Source organism: Crocuta crocuta, unplaced genomic scaffold (assembly GCF_008692635.1).
Source record: "Crocuta crocuta isolate KB4526 unplaced genomic scaffold, BGI_CrCroc_1.0 scaffold371, whole genome shotgun sequence".
Taxonomy (NCBI): Eukaryota; Metazoa; Chordata; class Mammalia; order Carnivora; family Hyaenidae; genus Crocuta; species Crocuta crocuta.
Window position 1 is genome coordinate 2,227,082 of NW_027530617.1, and position 19,157 is coordinate 2,246,238.

General features: G+C 38.9%; 1 protein-coding gene and 1 pseudogene across 1 annotated transcript in view; both read right to left on the bottom strand.

The window, feature by feature from the left end:
• LOC144234734 (protein kinase C-binding protein NELL1-like) overlaps positions 1–19,157 on the bottom strand; it is a 472,018-nt gene that overhangs the window by 290,711 nt on the left and 162,150 nt on the right. The window lies entirely within an intron of this gene.
• LOC144234742 (isocitrate dehydrogenase [NAD] subunit gamma, mitochondrial pseudogene) lies at positions 15,575–16,986 on the bottom strand (annotated as a pseudogene).

A 19,157-nucleotide genomic window follows, 5' to 3' on the forward strand; every position in this document is an offset into this window, starting at 1 on the left:
GTTGGTGGCAGACTTTAGCTCAGGTCATGATCTCATGGCCTGTGGGTTCAAGCTCTGTGTTGGGCTCTGTGCTGACAGCTCAGAGCTTGAAGCTTGCTTCAGATTCTAGGTCTCCATCTCTATCTGCCTTCCTGCTCACACTCTGTCTCTCAAAAAATAAACAAACACACAAATATTTAAAAAAATTAGAAACAAAAAAATCTTTCTTCCTAGATGACATAGTAATCTTGGAACCATGGATCTATGATAAGCAAATGTTTATTAATTATTGCTTATAGAGATAGCTTATGTTGCTCTCTGCACAGTTCCATACCTATATACTTTTTAGACATATTTCTTCAAAAGCTAATACACAAATGCCATGTTCTGTGGACTACAATTCTCCTAGTGACCTACTATCAGCCTTCTCCACGGGAGAGTTCGGGAAGGCTCCTCATTTTCAGGAGTTTGCTTTCTTGGCAGGTTAGCTCAGAAAATAGATTTTCAAATTTGGTTGGCTTCCTTTATTGCAACTGCTAGATTCATCAACACTGTTATCATTAATAACTCCCTACACCATGATACACTCTATCTTCCTTTACATGTGCTATCTCCTTAAGCTTTATAACCACCTCGTGAGATGTTTACTGTTTTATCTGTGTTTTTATGGATGAAGACAAGAAGACTTGAGCAATTTCTCAGTAGTAAATGGAAAAAGCCAAGAGTTCCAATGTAGAGCTTTTGGGTTCCGTATAACACATACTATTTCCTACATATGTTTAATAACGCTAAGTGTTTGGTTTCACATGAACTGTGTTTAGCTTGGCTTCTATCCATGACAAAGAGCCCTGACTGCTTCTGAAATAAAATAAGAACAGAAAACCATACTCACTTAATAATTAAAAAATAATACTTACTGTGAGTACAAGGTTTATTTGTTTCTATCACTTACCAAATAAAACATGATCTTGAGTGCAACCTGATCATTTGCACCAGTCTGTTGAACCACAGTTTAATCTGCTTGTTTAAAGCAGAGGTTCTGCTAGACCTTTATATTCTGAGAGAATATAAAAAGCCTTTGGCTTTTCCTTTGGAATTAAAGCTAGGGAAATGTGTCCCTATACTTCATCCTGGTATAGGAGCCTAGAACCAATATTTCTGCCCTGGGCTAGGTTTGGAGGGATGTTTTTGGGCTGAGATGTGTCATTACTGCGTTAGATGTTCAGAACAGAAAGCCTAGAAAGAAATCATGACTAGCTGAGTTCAAAACAATTAAATCTTTATTGTGAGCCACTGCTCTTTGGTGCGATGTTACGGGAATTTAGTTTCGTCTTATGAAAACACACATATGTGTGCATATCTATGTGTGTTTGGGGCTAGCTGTACATCCTGGGTTAAATGACTGAAATATTTGCATCTATAGCAGATAGGTATAATCCTATACCAATGGTCACCAAGCCTTATTCTGGCAGAGCAAGAATGCAGTCAGATTATCTATTTTTAGAGCAAATATTTAAAAAAAAACACTTAAATAAGTTATATAATTGAATAGGAAGTCATAGGTACACTATTAACTCAACACCTTAATTTTTCACAGAACAAATCTGTAGTTAAAGAATCTAATTCCCATTTATGATATGGGACAAGATTAAAAGAACTCAGACAGCTTTTATGCTTGATGACCTTGGCTCCTTGTACACCTAAATGTTATTAGATTTCAGGGTCAGGTGGCAAAGTTAGGGGATAACATTGCTAACAAAAGATTCCCACACTCGGGTAGAAATAAAACTATCCCGTCTTCTCACCTCAAGCTTAGTAACCTTGCACTCATTATTTCGGATAGTTTTCTGTAATCTCCTTATCTCTAGATCTGGCTTGAATCCAACTGCAGAGGACAATCTATGAAAAATGAGGGAACAAGCTTCCTCATTTATTAAATTAAGTCGATGAGAGTTTTCATCTGGAGAAGGGTCACTGAAAGGAGAGAATCCAGGCTGTTAATTTCACAGGGAAGATTGCTCTCAGGACAACTCACTAGAAAGAAGATAAAAACACTGACATACTGCAATTAGTGCAGAGGCTCCTAATGTACGTGGTGAAACAGCACTTTCCATCATCATTATACTTTGCAAAGAATCAAAAAGGAGGTGCGTGTGAACTCATGAGCAAGTTGTGAACTAGTTTATGCTTTGATTTTCAGCTATACTTCCTAACATGATTTATTGGGTGCCCCTTTTTTCCAGCAGATGTTTCACTAAATTGATCCACTTGTATAGATGAAATGACCCATCACCAGAAGATTGACCAACTGTTCCAATGAAATGATTAATTGTTCCAGAATAGTGACAATTTAGCTTGACTGAAAGACTTGGCTTTTGCATATGTGGAATTCTGAGTGTGAGACCCAAATGAAAAACACTAGGCTCCAACAGATAAAAGGTCCAAGGGCATAAGCAGGCATTTCAGGGAAGAGGAAACTGGCTAATAAACATAATCTCAACCTCATTAGCAATTAAAAACAAAACAAACAAAACATTAAGGACCACTTTTCACTAGCCAAGTTAGCAGACAGACTGATACAAATTCATATCCTTTGGCCCAGTAATTCCATGGTGAATATGATGTCTTCAGAGAACAATCCTTAATATGAACAACAAAAAGTGCACTAAGATGCTTATTGCATTACTTAGGATTATGAAAATTTAAAAGCTGAAATGTCCAAAAGTGTGTAAGGTAATACTACTGCAAGCGCTCAAAGTAGAATAATATACACCTGTTTTCTTAAAATGCTTATAAAATATTAAAATAGACGGAATATATATGAAATCGAGATTCTCTAGACTATGTAGTGTTTACAGCTTGTTAGCTTCTGTTTACCACATGGCTTTGTAACATAAACCTTTTGCCCTGCTATTTATTGTGTTCTTTTCATATCTTTTGGAAGCATCCTTTTGATAAACACATCGCTGCATTTTACTTGCTAGAATGGCAATTATGATTAATTTGGATGCATTTATGCTTGTCACCCATCAGACATCAAATGCTTCTCTAAATACCCCTAGAATCTACGTGCTTCTCAACTCTTTTACAGTGCAACAATCCTTTAAATAGATTTTTCCTGCTAAATTAAATTTAAAATTCAATTACCATAAATAAGGAATAACATTTCTGCATCTGCACATTTTTTTTCTCTGAGCTCAGAGTCTAACAATATCATTCCTTATTTCCTTAGCAGCTCTTGTCATTTCCCCAGAAAGAAATGACCGTACATTTGAACAGAAAGTTAAATGTTACTTCCATATACAATTAAGCCTCAAGGATTGTCTCTCAGAACCCATCACCATGCCCCCTGGAATTTCAGTGCCCCAACAAGTCTTGGTGATCAAACTGGCTATAACCAAACAAATAAAATCTGAACTGTGGTGTGTGCCAGACAAGTGCAATCTACCCAGAGTCTGGTCATCCTCTCTCCTGGCTTCCTCACATACATCAAACTACTTAAAAGACCAAGACTTCCAATGACTTCTTGCCCTTTCTTACACCATGTTCTTCATCGTGCAATGCCTCTCCCTATCTTCCACAAAACTATTCCTTAAGGGGAAAAAAAAAAGTCCACCGTGTATTTATTGGGGCTTCCTATGTGCCAGGAAGTTCTGGAGTCACTTAGGATATATCTTTACGCAAAACAAAGATCCCTGCTCTCACTGGCATTTGCATTTCAGAACAGGGAAGACAGACCATAAAGAATGACTAAGTAGATGATACGGAACATTAGAAGGGGATAAATGTTAATTATAAAAAGAAAGAAATAACAGGGTATAGGAGATCAGGAGAATGAAAGAGACACTGTAAGCTCTAAAGAAAATGTAGGCTCTAAATTAGCATAGAAATATGGGCTGCAAGTGTCTGTGCTTGTAGTAAAGAGTTATTCTTTTTTTTCAGGCAAGAGAAGTTGGTTTGTTCAAGATCACATAGCTAGTTGGTTCAGCCCTAAGGACTAGATCTCAACTCTCCTCAAGGCTATTCCAATGGTCTTCCCACTGCTAACTTCTGGATACACAGAGGTAAGTGGAAATGGGCTTGGGAATCAAAATGACCATGGGTCTTCAAGCCCTGGCTAGGCCCCTGGGCAAGCTACTTAATTCTTTTGCCTAAAGCTTTCCTATCTAGATGAAGATAATTACAGTACTAACAATCACAAACATGTACATAGGTAAAAGGAAATGATACACAGAAGGCATTTAAGACAGTGTCTAAAATATCATAAGCACATGTTCACTGGTGTTATAGCTTTATTTTTAAATCTCATTAGAATGCCCAACACCAATAACAATGAACAGTAGGTCCTAGCTTCAACACTAACATTAAATGAGCATCTATTATACTCAAAACTTTTTGTTGCTCAGACATCTGTCATACACACAATGAGTAGACTGGGACTTTTCACGCCAGTGGCTATTTGGTTGTGTTTTTTATAGAAAGCTGACTTGAGGAAGGTTTTGATGGAAAAAAAAAAAAAAACTAGTCAATACCATTTAGTGACCTAAACTAGTCAGAGATCAAACAAAGCTGAAGGTCATGGTAGCAGATGCAATTCTCCTTCTTCAAACACTGAACTGACCTGGCCATTAGTTCACCTTTTAGAAAAATTGATGTTTCACAATGCCCTCTAATTTTCTGGAAGAATAAATGCCTCAATTTCTTCCATAATATAGAAAATCATAGCAACTCAGAGAAAAAGATACATTTTATCTTTTTGCAATTTACCCAGGCCTCCAAGAAGAGCAATTTTCTATCTCCAAACAGATGGTACCATCATCTGAAAGCAGTTTTCTTCTACACCTAAAGCACCTTGAGGGAAGGACCCGTATCTTATCTGGTTTTTCCTTTTCCATATTTCCCAGCAAAGTACTTCACTCATAGCAGGGATCCAATAAATGCCTAGTCAACACATGAATCAATAAGTATCTGATGTCCTACCTAGCTTATCCTTAAGTTGCTCAGAAGAGCAGTCACCAAAAAAAAAAAAGAAAGAAAGAAAGAAAAAAAAAAGAAACAGTTCTCATATGTTTCTATCTGAAGACAGAAGCTAGGATAACAATGTCATACATACTGGCAGATCCTAATGGACCCACCTTCCATGCAGAATCTCTTTTCACTTCAATTTTGGACTTGACTCTAAGACTTGCTTGAGGGTGATGATATCAAATGTAATACAAGCAGAGCTGACAAGCACTTGTCTTTCTGGAATGCTCCCTCTTGGAATTCATCCACCATGTGTTCAGAAAGCCTTTCTAGCCTAATGATAGTTGAGATGTCACAAAACGGAGAACAGAGACACCCCAGCTAATGAGCACCCACTGTCAGCCATGGGAATGGGGTTATCTTAAATGTTCCAGGCTCTGATAGCAGCGATCTCACTGTAAGCTCATGCATGATCCCAGCCAACACCACATGGATCAGAACCACTCACTGAGCCCAGGTAACCCTCAAATCGTGAAAAGTAATAAATCATTGTTTTAAGCCAGAACACATTCGTTTGGGTCAATGTTTAATAACAGATCATTGAAACATAAGTAAACAGATCACATACTTAAGAGGTGGACAAATATGGGTCCGAGGGCTCCCCTATGGCCTAGGAGTTTTGAGACCTTTTGGCCTACTGCAGAACCCATTACTATTTTAGTTTCATCTCTGTTATAGAGAAACATCTTCTTCACAGAACTTTGAGAATAAAATCATGCCGTAGCTAGCAACTACCCCCAAAATAGTTAGCTGCCATTGTGAGCATTAATAAGGTAAAATGAAATAATATAGACTTAATTGCTTCGTGGTGCTCTTGATGCAAATCTCATTTGGTAGTCCGACCCAAGCTGTATATTGTATCATTCACCTTCTCCTTAGCCTCTACCAGATTCACACATCAAGTGTTAGAAGGGTAAACGGAAAAGCGTCTATTTCAGACTAGCCTCCTGACTGCCCTCCCAGACTCCACTCTTGTTCCCAACCCAGAGTCTCTCATCCACACAGCAGCCACAGTGACCTATCCAAAGTCCTAAACCACTTCCCATCCTTCCCAGTGGTCTCACACTGAAACCTGAATAAACCCCAAAGCCCTTCATCTGGCTCGGAGTCCTACAAGGATTTGTCACTGTATTTCCTTCTCAGGGCATGGCTTTCCCTTTTCCCACTGTAATGTCGTCCCCAGCTATGTTAGTGATCTTACTTCTTCAAATACCCTAAGCTCAGCCTGACTTGGATCTCTGCCTTCACCATTCCGTCGACTTGGATCAGATGTCCACATTTCTCCCTGGCACTATTTGGAGGCCAACTCAGATGCAAAGTCAGAGAAACTTTTCCTATCAGCTAAAGCAACACACACCCTCCGCCGTATCCCTACCAGTGGCTGTCAGTCCCAATATCTACTTTTTTTCTGGTTTCCTTTCTTCTTAGCCTTTAAAACTTGACATAATATTCATTATTTGTCTGTTTGCGAGCTCACTGTCAGTTTTCCCTCTTGGAAAAGAAATGTCAGCTAAGAGCTGGGCTTCTGTCTTGTTCACTACTGGAGTCCCTTTCTCCCTACAGCAAAGGTACACAAATTAGAGCCCACAGGCTTGTTTTATATGGCATGGAAGCAGAGAATGGCTTTTATATTTTTTTATGGTTGGAAAAACTAAAAAAAAAAAAAAAAACAAAACCCAACAATATTACATGACGTGAAAATAATGTCAACTTTAAATTACAGTCACTGTCCATAACCAACACCTTCTTAGAACACAGCCACATTTATGGTCTATGGCTCCCATCGCTTTAAAATGGCACAACTTGGGGCACCTGGGTGGCTCAGTAGGTTAAGCATCTGACTTCAGCTCAGGTCATGATCTCACGGTTCATAGGTTCAAGCCCTGTGTCGGGCTCTGTGCTGACAGCCAGCTCAGAACCTGGAGCCTGTTTCAGATTCTGTATTTCCCTCTTCTCTGACCCTCCCTTGCTCACGCTGTCTCTCTCTCTCTCTCTCTCTCAGAAATAAATAAAACATTAAAATAATTAAAAATAAATAAATAAAATGGCACAACTGAATTGCTGCCACAGAGACCAGATGGCCCGCAAAGCTTCAAGTATTTACTTTTTGACCCTTTACCCACACAGACACAGACACAGAGCTGCCATGGCCTAAGGTATTCTATGACCAATCTGCATGGGTCCAAGGAATTTTTTTAACGGGAAAAATATCCAACAGGGAAATTTCCCAAGACCCAGGCAACATCTGACCAGGAATTCTTGTCCCCATGAAAAGCCAGTTAAGTACGAGTTTCTGACGAGGCCCCTGGAAGCCTTCCAGATTCTTTACTCTTCTCCAAATGTGCTGCATTGCTGTGAGGAGCAGAATACAAGGTCTGCATTCTCATCAAGTGCTCTAATTGATCCACGCACAGCAAAAAGCTAAATGAACAGGAATGGAGATGTTTGGAAAAATTAAACACAGATTTCTTAATAAAGCTGAAAATAGCTTAATAAAGCTGAAAATAGGCTCCTGGCATCCCAAGGCATGTTTATTTCTGTTTAAATAGATGACTTCCCATAGACTGTTATCAGCTCAGTGGGGATCCTAGGAGAGAAGTACTTTCCTCCTCCTTTGCATTTTAAGCTCTTTTCAGATAAAATTCAGCCAGAGACTATAAAAAGCATCTGTCAATCTGGATGAAAACAATAACATCGGTCAAGTAATGCTAATACTCTTAGCTGCCCATTTCTGGAGTGCTCTAAACAGATACCAAATAGTCTCACAGGAGAAGATGAAGAGGATGACAATCCTTTTTGCAGAAAGGTGGCTTCTGGGGAGACGATGACGAAAGTACTAGTCTAGTGACAGGAAGGCTGCCATTGCTGGCTTGAGTCAGCAGGGGTGACTGTTTGGGGCATGGGTAGGAGTGGATGGCATGTGTTCTGATGCCACCACAGACACGTGGTAACTTGAACTACGACAGGCCCCAGGTAAAGAGCTGGCCTGTGGGCAGCTTCGCATAGCACTCAGGGGAGCGGGCTGTGCCAACAGCAGCAGCACCAGGGATGAGAGAAAAGGGTCATTGGCAAGATTTCAAATGAGCACCAATGCCCTTTCCAGAGGGCTATGAGATCAGTATTTTATCGAGCAGGGGGTACACTCTGCAACTCAGCACCAAGGAAGAGAAAAAGGATCTGTTTCTAGAGATCTCCTTCACGATCAAGGAGGCAGCTAAGTGAGAAGAGATGGAGGAAACAAGAAGTGTGCTGGAAAGAAACTAAAATGACAAAACAAGCTCACAGAGAGAATGACAGAAACGTAAACAAGAGAAAGGCTCTGAAGAGACAGCAACTGTGCTGGAAAGTAGCTTAAGAAACATAATAAATCTTCCTAATCGCAAGAATTAGAGCCTATATGATGAGGGGTCTAATCAGATTAATTAATCAACGTAAAGGGCTTATCCTTCCAAAAAAAATCACTTCATAGAAAAATCAGATGTGCACCTTAAATGTTGAAAATCCCACCTTAATGGTAATCAGTGCAAGTTTTTATAGATAGAATGAATTCAACAATAACTATATACAAAATGAGAAATGATGGGGGAAAAGTAAAAGCATTAAGTATCAGGTAATAAGTAGGTGATAAGTTTAGGAGGTCTCTGTGCTTACCCATATGGCCTCCCCCACCCCCTTGCTCACCCCTAGAGGCACAACTTACTCTGGGGAGCTTTCTGTTGTCCCCTCGTGTGTTTTCTCACAGTCCTCTGCTTAGGCTGCTATTGCAACACTCATCACATTCCACTATAATGGCCTGATGATTATTGATTCTCAGTCCTCAAGACAAAGGACGTGGATTTTCAAAGCTGCATCCTCAGAGGCTTGCGCAGTGCCCAGTTCAAAGCAAGAACTCAATGGAAGACAAACAACATCATGGAACAAGTGAATAAGAGAAAGAACAAATGAAGTTACTAAGTAAACGGATGAAACAAGTATCTTGCTGCTAGCAAGAATAAAACTGGGATCAAAATAACCTATTTCCATTGCAGCAAGAATATCCTGAATGGGATCAATCCCAGAGACTTCCCTTACCCTGGAGAAAACAAGGTCTTTATAAACCAGGTTTTTCATCATCTTTTTCTGATGCTTGGCACAAAGTTGATTTTTGGCACCATACCTTTCCACAGAAATTATGTCTTGTCAAGTTGAAAGACCAAAACTATAATGAAGTATTTTAGGTGTGATCTAGCAACTGCCATAAATGATTAAATATAATTTCATTTGAAATTTGCACTTGGGGGCACCTGGGTGGCTCAGTTAATTAAGTGTGTGACTTTGGATTTTGGCTCAGGTCATGATTTCATGGGTTTTTGAGTTCAAGTCCAGCATCAGGCTCTGCATTGGCAGCATGGAGCCCTCTTGGGATTCTCTCTCACTTTCTCTCTGCCCCTCCCCCACTCATTCTCTTTCTTAAAAATAAATAAAAACTTACAGAAAAAAAGAATAAAATATTTTTAAAAATTCCTTTGCATTTCTTTCCATAGTACTGTATATCCAGAAATCCACTTCTTCCTTTGCTATTATAGATTTCTGCACAGTAACTTCAAAGTCTATTTCTTTCCTTTTTCCAAAGAATCTTCTATTTAAGAGAGAAGATAAATGCCTGAGTAGGAAGCAATCCCATACATAAGGAGAATGATTCCCTTTTTATCAATAACAAGATCTAAAAAAGAAAAAAAAAGAAGAAGGAATAAAAATATTCTGGGCCAAGTTGAATAACTTTGAGAAGCAAATTAAATACACCTCTAGGTATAATGTTTGATTGACGGATTTAGTTATCATGCATAGTTGTATTAAATACATTACTTAATAGGCTACATTAAATAGATTAATTTAGAACTATTATTCTTTCCTTTACCACGATATCAAATAATTTCGTTGAATCTCTTCCCATGCATCTTGACTTCAAGGTCTTCCCCAATAGATTCACTTTTTAGCTTCTCTAAAATTTTCCAAACCTATCATCATCCTAGCTGTTTCAGCTGTTTGAGATAAAGCACTTTTTGAATCTGTGTTTCATGCTTTCATTGGAAATTTCCAGTGAGGTCACGAGATTCCAACTTTATAATATTAAGACTTCTTGCTTTCTCATTTGTCTAACAGGTAAATATTTGTGGTCCTTACATGGTGACCAAAAATTGAACTGCGTTATTAAGTGATTCTTAAAAAGCATATATATAATAACATTCAGTACTTGAATTTGTGAGAACATACTTCCAAGGCATAATGATTAATTCTTTGTTGAGGGAATTTTTGTCCCCGTTTAACCTTTATTCTACAAATTTCTATAAAAATCCTAAACTGGCATAGTTCATGTCATTTTTCTCTCTCTTCCAAATAGCTTTTTATTGTTCAAAACAAAAGAACAGACAGAAGACCTGGTCATAAGAGAACACTTATAAGGACTTGAATTTAAGGTAATTCCTTGTTGTTGAGGGATAGAAAAGAAGGGAAATGCCTTGTACTTGGACATATATGATATCCTCTCTTTTGTGGCAACATTCATTCATTTACATCTATTTTGCGTGAAGGAGATTTGGCACTAAGTGTAACAAACCAGATGTGTAAGCTAATTAGAGCACAGGCAACTCTTCCTCTGTAGATACTGCTTTTGCACTCAGGCTATATTGGTTTTAAGCATTTGCAACATTGGTAACAAGACATTCAATTTTTAAAAAATGTTTACTTATTCTTGAGGGAGTGAGAGCTAGAGCACGACCCAGGGGTGGGGCTGGGGGTGGGGGAGCAGAGAATGAGAGAGATACAGAACCCAAAGCAGGATCCAGGCTCTGAGCAGTCAGCAAACAGCCCGACGTGGGGCTGGAACCTATGACCATAAGACTGTGACCTGAGCTGAAGTGGGACGCCCAACTGACTGAGCCAGCCAGGTGCCCCTAGACATTCCAATTTTTCTTAGTTGCTTTTGTAACGAGCAATTTTTTTTTTCCACTTAAAATAGATCTGCTTTCTTTCTTCCGTGTTTCTTGGAGCAATCACAAACACAATGTACTTAGTTCCCCATATCAGTGTAGGCAAATTCACTGTGATGTAAAGAACACTTTACCACATTGGGTTCCCATGTTATTCAAATTACCAGGGAAACTCCAAGGACCTAGTGCCTCCTGCCAAAAACTTTCAGGCTCTGTAATCAGCTTCTGGCAGATACTTTGCACATTCCCAATTGAGCCTATGGCAATACTATCTTCTTTTTCTTTCTTTCTTTCTTTCTTTTTTTTTATGCGCAACCTCTGTAATGATCTAGAACTGGATAAATTTCTTCAAAATTCCCCTGTCTGTAAAATAAAGCATTATTTTTGTTTCCACTTCATATAATTAACTGGCAGAAGGACACAAATTTATGGTGAAAAACTCAAGTTTTCTTCGTTCTCAGTTCTGAGGGGAATCTTTCCTGTTGACCTTTTAAGCAGATTCATTGTTTTCGGAGCTGTCCCTTAACCAGATTTTGCATATCAGACCATGAGGAAAGCCAGAGTAAGCACATTAAAGCATCCTTCTATAAAAGCTAAGCCTATGGAGATGGTGGTGGAGACAGGTAATTATGGAGTGATATAGTCTAGAATATTTATATTGACCTTTATGGAGATCAGAATTTGAGATTAGACAACCCTTTTAATAGTTCTCAAGAAAGTATACTGATGAGAGAAGTATCGTCTCATTGCTCAATAGACTCATGACAAATAATTACTTGTTTTCAGCCACTAAATTTTGAAGTGGTTTCTTATGCAGCTATTGCCAAACAAAACTACCTTATTTAATTTTTATAACAATCTTATGAATCAAAGTAATTACTTTTATTTTACAGATTAGTAAACTGGAGATCAGAGAGGTTAAACAATTTATCCAATGTCACAGAGCTCCTACATGGAAGAACGGAGATGAATGCCAGCTATGCAAACTGAATGATTTGTAAAGACATTAAAATAGGGCCACAATGGAGAGGAGTTAATTTAGAGAAAAAGAAGACAATGTGTAGCTGCTATCATTATAGCATCAGGACTTTAAATGAAGCAGATTAAACTGATAAAGTCCAAGATAAAATTACCTTTCATGTAGTACAGAAACCTTCTCAGGCAACAGAGGCAACCTGCCAACCACCTATTTCACTGCCTTGAGAGCAGAAAAGTTCCTTAGAGAGGAGCAGTCTTATAAAGAAAGGCTCATAGACTCAAGCCAGACAGGAGTATTTTGCAGTATGGTAGTAGTTCTTCCGGTCCTCCAGTCCCATCTGTGAATTCAGGCCATTCTTTTCTCTCCACCATTTTATCTTCCTTCCATAAATACCGAGAGTGACCAGCAAGTAAGAGTTTATCCCTGTCCAAGGGTCTGATGTTATAGGGATGAATGACTCCTTCATTCCTGTAGCCAAAGAATGCACCACATAATAAGGCTGATGGGAAGGAAAGCATGTAATGATAACTAGAGGGGTGCATACTAGGTAGGATACACAGAAAATACAGAGGACTCTGAGAGAACTACTCCCCTCCATCTCAGCAGGGCATGGAAAGAGAGTTAGTCAAGGAAGCTTCCCAAAGGTGGTAATGCTTAAGTTTAATCCTCTAAAATGAAAAGGCGATCATTTCCTGAAGGAGAAAGGAACCATGGCCATGTACCAAGGGATGACCTCGAAAGGACATATGGCTCTTTAACAATGCCCTCTGTCTGCACACTTTTTGGAGTGCCATCCTGTGTTGTCACTAGGCTGAAGAGGAGGGATGGAAATGGTGAACCTGGAGAAGGAAGCGGATCTCAGACCATGGGAGGTCTTTCACGCTTTGCTCAGCTGACTTTCTCTTAAGGCCGAAGGAAAGTCGCTGAACGAGAGGTTTTAAGTAGGAAAGTGACATGATACTATTTCCCTTTCAGAAAGAAGTTACTGAGGACACTGCAGAAAATAGATTTACAAGGGCTAAACTATAGGCAGGATACAAATTAGAAATAACATAAATTGGTAGGTTACCAATGATGAAAAGTGCTAATGAGAAAGGAAGAATAAGACAGTAAGAATAGAAGTCGTTAGATGCAAGAAATTTTAAAAAGGGGGGAGGAGCGCCTGAGTGTCCCAGTCAGTTAAGTGTCTCACTGTTGATTTGGGCTCAGGTCATGAGCTCACGGTGTGAGAGATTAAGCCCTATGCTAGGTTCCACAGTGACAGTGAGGAGCCTGCTTGGGATTCTCTCTCTCTCTCTCTCTCTCTCTCTCTCTTCCCCTCTCTTGGTTGCTTACTCTCTCTCTTAAAAAAGAAAATGGAAAAAAAGGAGAAAAATAAGGGGACTTTAATAAGCAAGTATGATTGGCTCCCTTTCTTGAAAGTCAGTTACAAACCCGTACTATAAATTAAGAACTTCTCTAGTAAGTTCCAATGACAGTAATGAATTAATATAATTTGCTGAGTCCTCCTCAGAATTATCTTTTAGAGAGGTATAAAGTGGATAATAATGACCACAGGGGAGGGGAAGGGGAAAAAACAGTTAAGGAGAGGCAGGGGGGCAAACCATGAGAGACTCTTAAATACTGAGAACAAACTGAGGGTTGATGGGGGTGGGAGAGAGGGGAAGATGGGTGATGGGCATGGAGGAGGGCACTTGTCGGGATGAGCACTGAGTGTTGTATGGAAACTAACTTGACAATAAACTATATTAAAAAATAAAGTGGGTAAAAATGAGTAATTTCTAAACACACAGGCACAGTGCTATCAACTTCAGGTCTATTTTCTCACTTAGGCTTGCCAATGATCTTATGAGGTAGGTAGAGTTATTACCCCTCTTTACACATAAGAGATATGAGGGAATAGATGCCATATCATTCATTTTTTTTGGTGATTCAATAAATATTATTTATTTTGTCTATGTCAGTCATTATTAGGGGCTACATGGGACAACAAAATAAAATACATGGCATTTGCCCTAAGAAATGCTCCTAGCTAAGTGGGAAAAATCTAACACTGATAAATGGAAATCCCACTATGGTGTAATAGGTACCATCAAGGTAGTCTGTGGGAAGGCTCTGGAGACAACCACCTTTAACAGAAAGGGAAACTGTAGCTCAAATGTACTTATCAGCATAAACTCCCACTGTCAAATAGAAGCCAATAGCCAGGTTACTGCCTGCATCTGGGCTGGTTGTGCCATAAAAAAGTTCTCCTACTCACGAGAGAAAGAGGTACAGGGTGGGTAGTGTGAATTAAGGTAGAATAGGGTTGTGTGGCATTGCAGGTGCGAAGACCTCATGGCAAGATCCATCCCTTGCTCTACCACCAAACCATGCCTCTGGTGAAGACCTAGATCTGCCCAGAGCAAGACACCACGTGGGCCTGTGGCAGCCCTGGCCAACGACATGTATAAAGTCCGCTAAAAGAATACCATGGTTATAACTTACTTATTCCTGCTAGGCTTGTTATTAAAGACAGACTTACTGATAGGCAGACAGTCACTTCCTTCTCAAATGAAGTCCTTGCAAACTAGCATTTGGTTTTCCAAATCCTGGCCCTGACTTTATACATAACAAAGATAATATAAGGTGATATGTTAAGGCAGAGACTTTTGAAAACCATAAGGAATTTTTCAAGTCTAAGTCCACTGTCTCTAACCTGTGGTTCATGAACCACAGTGGGATCCAAAGGTTAAAGCTGAGAAACAAAAATTCCCAAAATATTTTAAGGATTCACTCTTTTTCTCAATTTCATTTTTATCTGCAGGCTATTCTTGCAGATGAAGCCACTGAAAGTTCTCATACCATTATTTTTATTTCCAACTTGAGTAATAACATCCTGAGGCCCGATGAAAAGATTTTTGTCTGTATTTCCCAACTAGGGCCTTAACAATACTGTAAATAAAATATATTGTGATAAAATGACAGCAAACATTTAAATTAGCCCAGTGCTTTTCATTTTATTATGTACACTCTTCCCTCAAAAAAAGAAACTAAAAGAAAGTAGACCATCACAGACTATGAAGCAGTGAACATGGAGTTTACAGACCATGGTTACATTTGTACGGTGAAGAATTATGGGCCATGTACCTCTTCGATGGGGAGTTGACCTCTAGCCCCTTGAGCTCAGCTGGAAGGAATTCAAGAATGCACATTCCAGAAGAGCTGAAGTGCTCAGGGATGTTCATGTGTGAAAAAATTACACCAGCGAAAAGTCCTTAGGAACATAAACATGGCCACAGAAAACATGAGAGATCTAGAAGGGACTGGAAGCATTCTGTACTAGCTCAGCTTTATGGACCCTTATTTATTATTAAGGTTACAATGTATATTTTGTAAGCAAATTTTGTTATCCTAATTAACTCATTAACAACTTCTAGAGAGAAGCCCGACTTCTATGCAGGCTGGTTGGCTAAATTTTAATGACCCAGATAAAGAGAAAAATGAGTGTTCTAGGTTCTGAGAAAGCCCCAGGACTCTACAAATAGCTCTGATTTACTCACTGTATCATAGAGAGAAATGTAAACTGTGAATTAAAATAGAGAAGAATTTCTCAATACATACACAGCACAATAGGTTTGGCTAATTTAAACAAGCAATGCTTCTGGCATTAGTGAGATTTTAATTTAGAAGAAAAAATCAGATTTGATTTCCTTCCCCTGATTCTTCTGAGTTGGAGCAGGAGTCAGTTTATTCCAGAGTCCACACTAGCCTAGCAGGCTAGGGTTTCTAAGTGAGAAGAGTAAGGTGAGGAGGAGTGAGGAGGACTTACACGTGGCTCAGCCTTCAAGTCATGACCATTTAATTGACAGCGCTGATGTGATTTATGATATTCTGAATGATATCCAACGTAGTACTCTGACCTCCAATGTCTGGAGTATGGACATCTTTGTTCTCCATGGACGCCAAGACTGCAGTGCGAATGGAGTTGGCAAAGGAGTGGAGCTTGAGGTAATCCAGCATAATACAGCTTGCCAGAAGCATGGCAGTAGGGTTGGCCATATTCTTATTGGCTAAATTCTTGCCTGATTGCCTTGAGGCTGTTTCAAACACTGCGTATGTATGGCCATAGTTGGCACCAGGCACGACACCTGCTCCCCCAACCAACCCTGTGCAGACATTGTTGACAATGTTACCATAAAGATTGGGCATCACCATTACATCAAATTGCTGGGGCCGGGATACCAGCTGCATGGTGGTGTTATCCACAATCATGCTTTCGAGAGTGAGCTGAGGATAGCGAGAGGCCACCTCTCTGCAACACTGGAGGAAGAGACCGTCTCCCAGTTTCATGATGTTGGCCTTGTGCACAGCCGTCACTTTCTTGTGCCCCATCTCCTGGGCCAGCTGGAAGGCATATTCAGCAATGCGCAATGACTTGGCCTTGGTAATGATCTTCAGGCTCTCAATCACTCCTTTCACACTCTCATGCTCCAGGTTGCTGTATTCACCCTCTGTGTTTTCCCGAACGACTATGATGTCAACATCCTTGTGCCTTGTCTCTACTCCTGGCAGACTCTTAAAATGAATCACATTGGCAAAGAGATCTAGTGTGGTGCGTAACATGTGGTTGTGGGATTTGTGAGATGGTGGCAGGTTGTGGTCAGTTTCGATGTTGCCCTTCAAGGCCACACAGTTTCGACGGACTGCCATGATGGCATTGTGAATGTCCTCTTCACATGAAGTGGAGTTCACTATCACCTCCTCAAAGTCCACAGGCACACATGCATGCCTGAACACAGTCTTAACATGCAGCATAAGTTCAGGCCCGATCCCATCCCCAGGAATCATCGTCACAGTGTGTCGCCCACCATACTTGGCTGATGGAGGAATAGCGTGTTTAAAAGAGAAGCTTCTCAGTGAGGTCTCAAGGCCAAATAACATCTCCCAAAAATGGCAGAGAGTAGAAGGTCGCAACATGGCCTTCACAGAGCAACTGGTAGCTGTTAGCATCTTCAGTGCCATGATCATTAAGGAGAGGTTAGTTTATGTAAAAATACACAATCTTCCTCTTGTTTTGAATTGGCTTCTTTTAGCAGAATTCTAGATCCATAATTCTTGCCTAGGTCACAATTGTCTCTCCTGCTTTGTATTCTATTCTGACAGACATTCTACTGCAGTGAGAGAAAGCTAGCAAAGAAGAGACGTAAGGTATCATATAGAAAATATATTTATTCAACATGCTAACCTCTACATGGCATACTTTTTTAAAAAAATAGGATTTATATTTTAGAGAAGTTTTGGGTTCACAGCAAAACTGAGTGGCAGGTTCAGAGATTTCACAGACAGCACCTACATCCCATAAAACTCACTCCCACTATAAAATACTGCACCAGAGTGGCACATTTGTTACAACTGATGAACCTACATTGCTACAACATTTTCACCCAAAGTCCATAGTTTAAATTAGAGTTCACTCCTAGTGTAATAATTTCCGAGTTTGGGCAAATGTACAAGGAAGTGTATCTACCACTATTGCATCATTCAGTGTACTTTCACAGCCCTAAAAATTCTGTCCTACTTTGCTTTTTTACCACTCCCTCCCGCTAACCCCTGGTAACCAATGATCTTTTTAGTGTCTCCATAGTTCTGCATTACCCCAGGATGTCATATAATTGAAATCATATTGTATGTAACCTTTTCAGATTGGCTCCCCTGAATTAGCAATATGCATTTAAGGTTATCTCGTCTTTCTATTTCTTTCTAGCACAGAATAGTATTTCATTGCCTTGATGTACCAGTTTATATAGTCACCTATTGAAGGATATCTTGATTGTTTCCAAGTTTTGGTAATTATAAATAAAGCTGTTATAATTTTGGTAATTATAAATAAATATGTGTAGGTTTTATGTGGACCTACGTTTTCAACTTACTTGAATAAATATAAATAACAAGGACTTCTGTATCCTGTTGTAAAAGTATGATTAGTTTTGCCAGAAACTGATCACTGTCCTCCAAAGTGGTTGTACCATTTTACATTTTCACCAGCAATTAATGAAAATTCCCATTGTTCTACATCCTTGTCAGAATTTTTCAGTGTTCCAGACTGTAGTCATTCTAATAGGCATGTAGTGATAGTTCATTGTCTTAATTTGCATTTCCCTAATGAGATATAACATAAAGTATCTTTTCATATGCTTATTTACCATATTCTCTGATGTGTTATCTATCAAGGTTTTGACCTATTTTTTAATTGGGTTGTTTTCTTATTGTAGAGTTATACATATTTGGGATGCTAGTCTTTCATCAGATATGCCTTCTCCCCAATTTGTGGCTTCTCATTCTTTTGACATTGTCTTTTTTTAGAGAAGTTTTTAATTTTAATGAAGTCATTTTTAAATTTATTTCTTTCATGGTTCCTGACTTTGGTATTGTCTGTAAAAAGTCATCACCGTACCCAAGGTCATCTAGATTACCTTTTAGGAGTTTTATACTTTTGCATATTACACATAAAGCTATGACCCATTTGAGTTGATTTTAGTGATGGATTTAAGGTCTATGTCTAGATTAATTTTTCTACATGTGTATGTCTCCTTATTCCTGGCACTATTTGTTAAAAAAAGACTATCTTTGCTACATTATGGTGGTTTTGTTTCCCATGCCAAAGACCAGTTGACCATTTCTGGGCTCCCTATTCTCTTCCACTGATTTATTCATCTGTTTTTCTGCCAATAACACTATCTTAATTAGTGTAGCTTTATAGTAAGTCTTGAAGTTAAGGATTGTAAGTTTTCCAGCTGTGTTTTACTTTTTCAATACTGTGTTGACTCTTGTGGTTTTTGGTTTTTTGGTTTTGTTTTTGTTTGCCTTTCCATATACACTGTGGAATCACTTTGTTTATATACACAAAATAACTTCCTGGATTCTGATTAAATTTGCATTGATCTATAGATCAAGTTGGGAAGAACTGATAACTTGACAATATTAAGACATCCTACCCATGAATAGAAAACTTCTCAAATTATTTAGTTCTTCTTTGATTTTATTCATCAGAGTTTTGTAGTTTTCCTCATATAGATCTTGTACATTTTTTTATTTATACCTAAGTATTTAATTTTGTGGAATGCCAACATAAATGATATTGTACTTTAAATTTCACTTATTTATTACTTGTATATAGGAAAGCAAATGACTTTTGTGTATTAAATTCCTATCTTGAAATACTG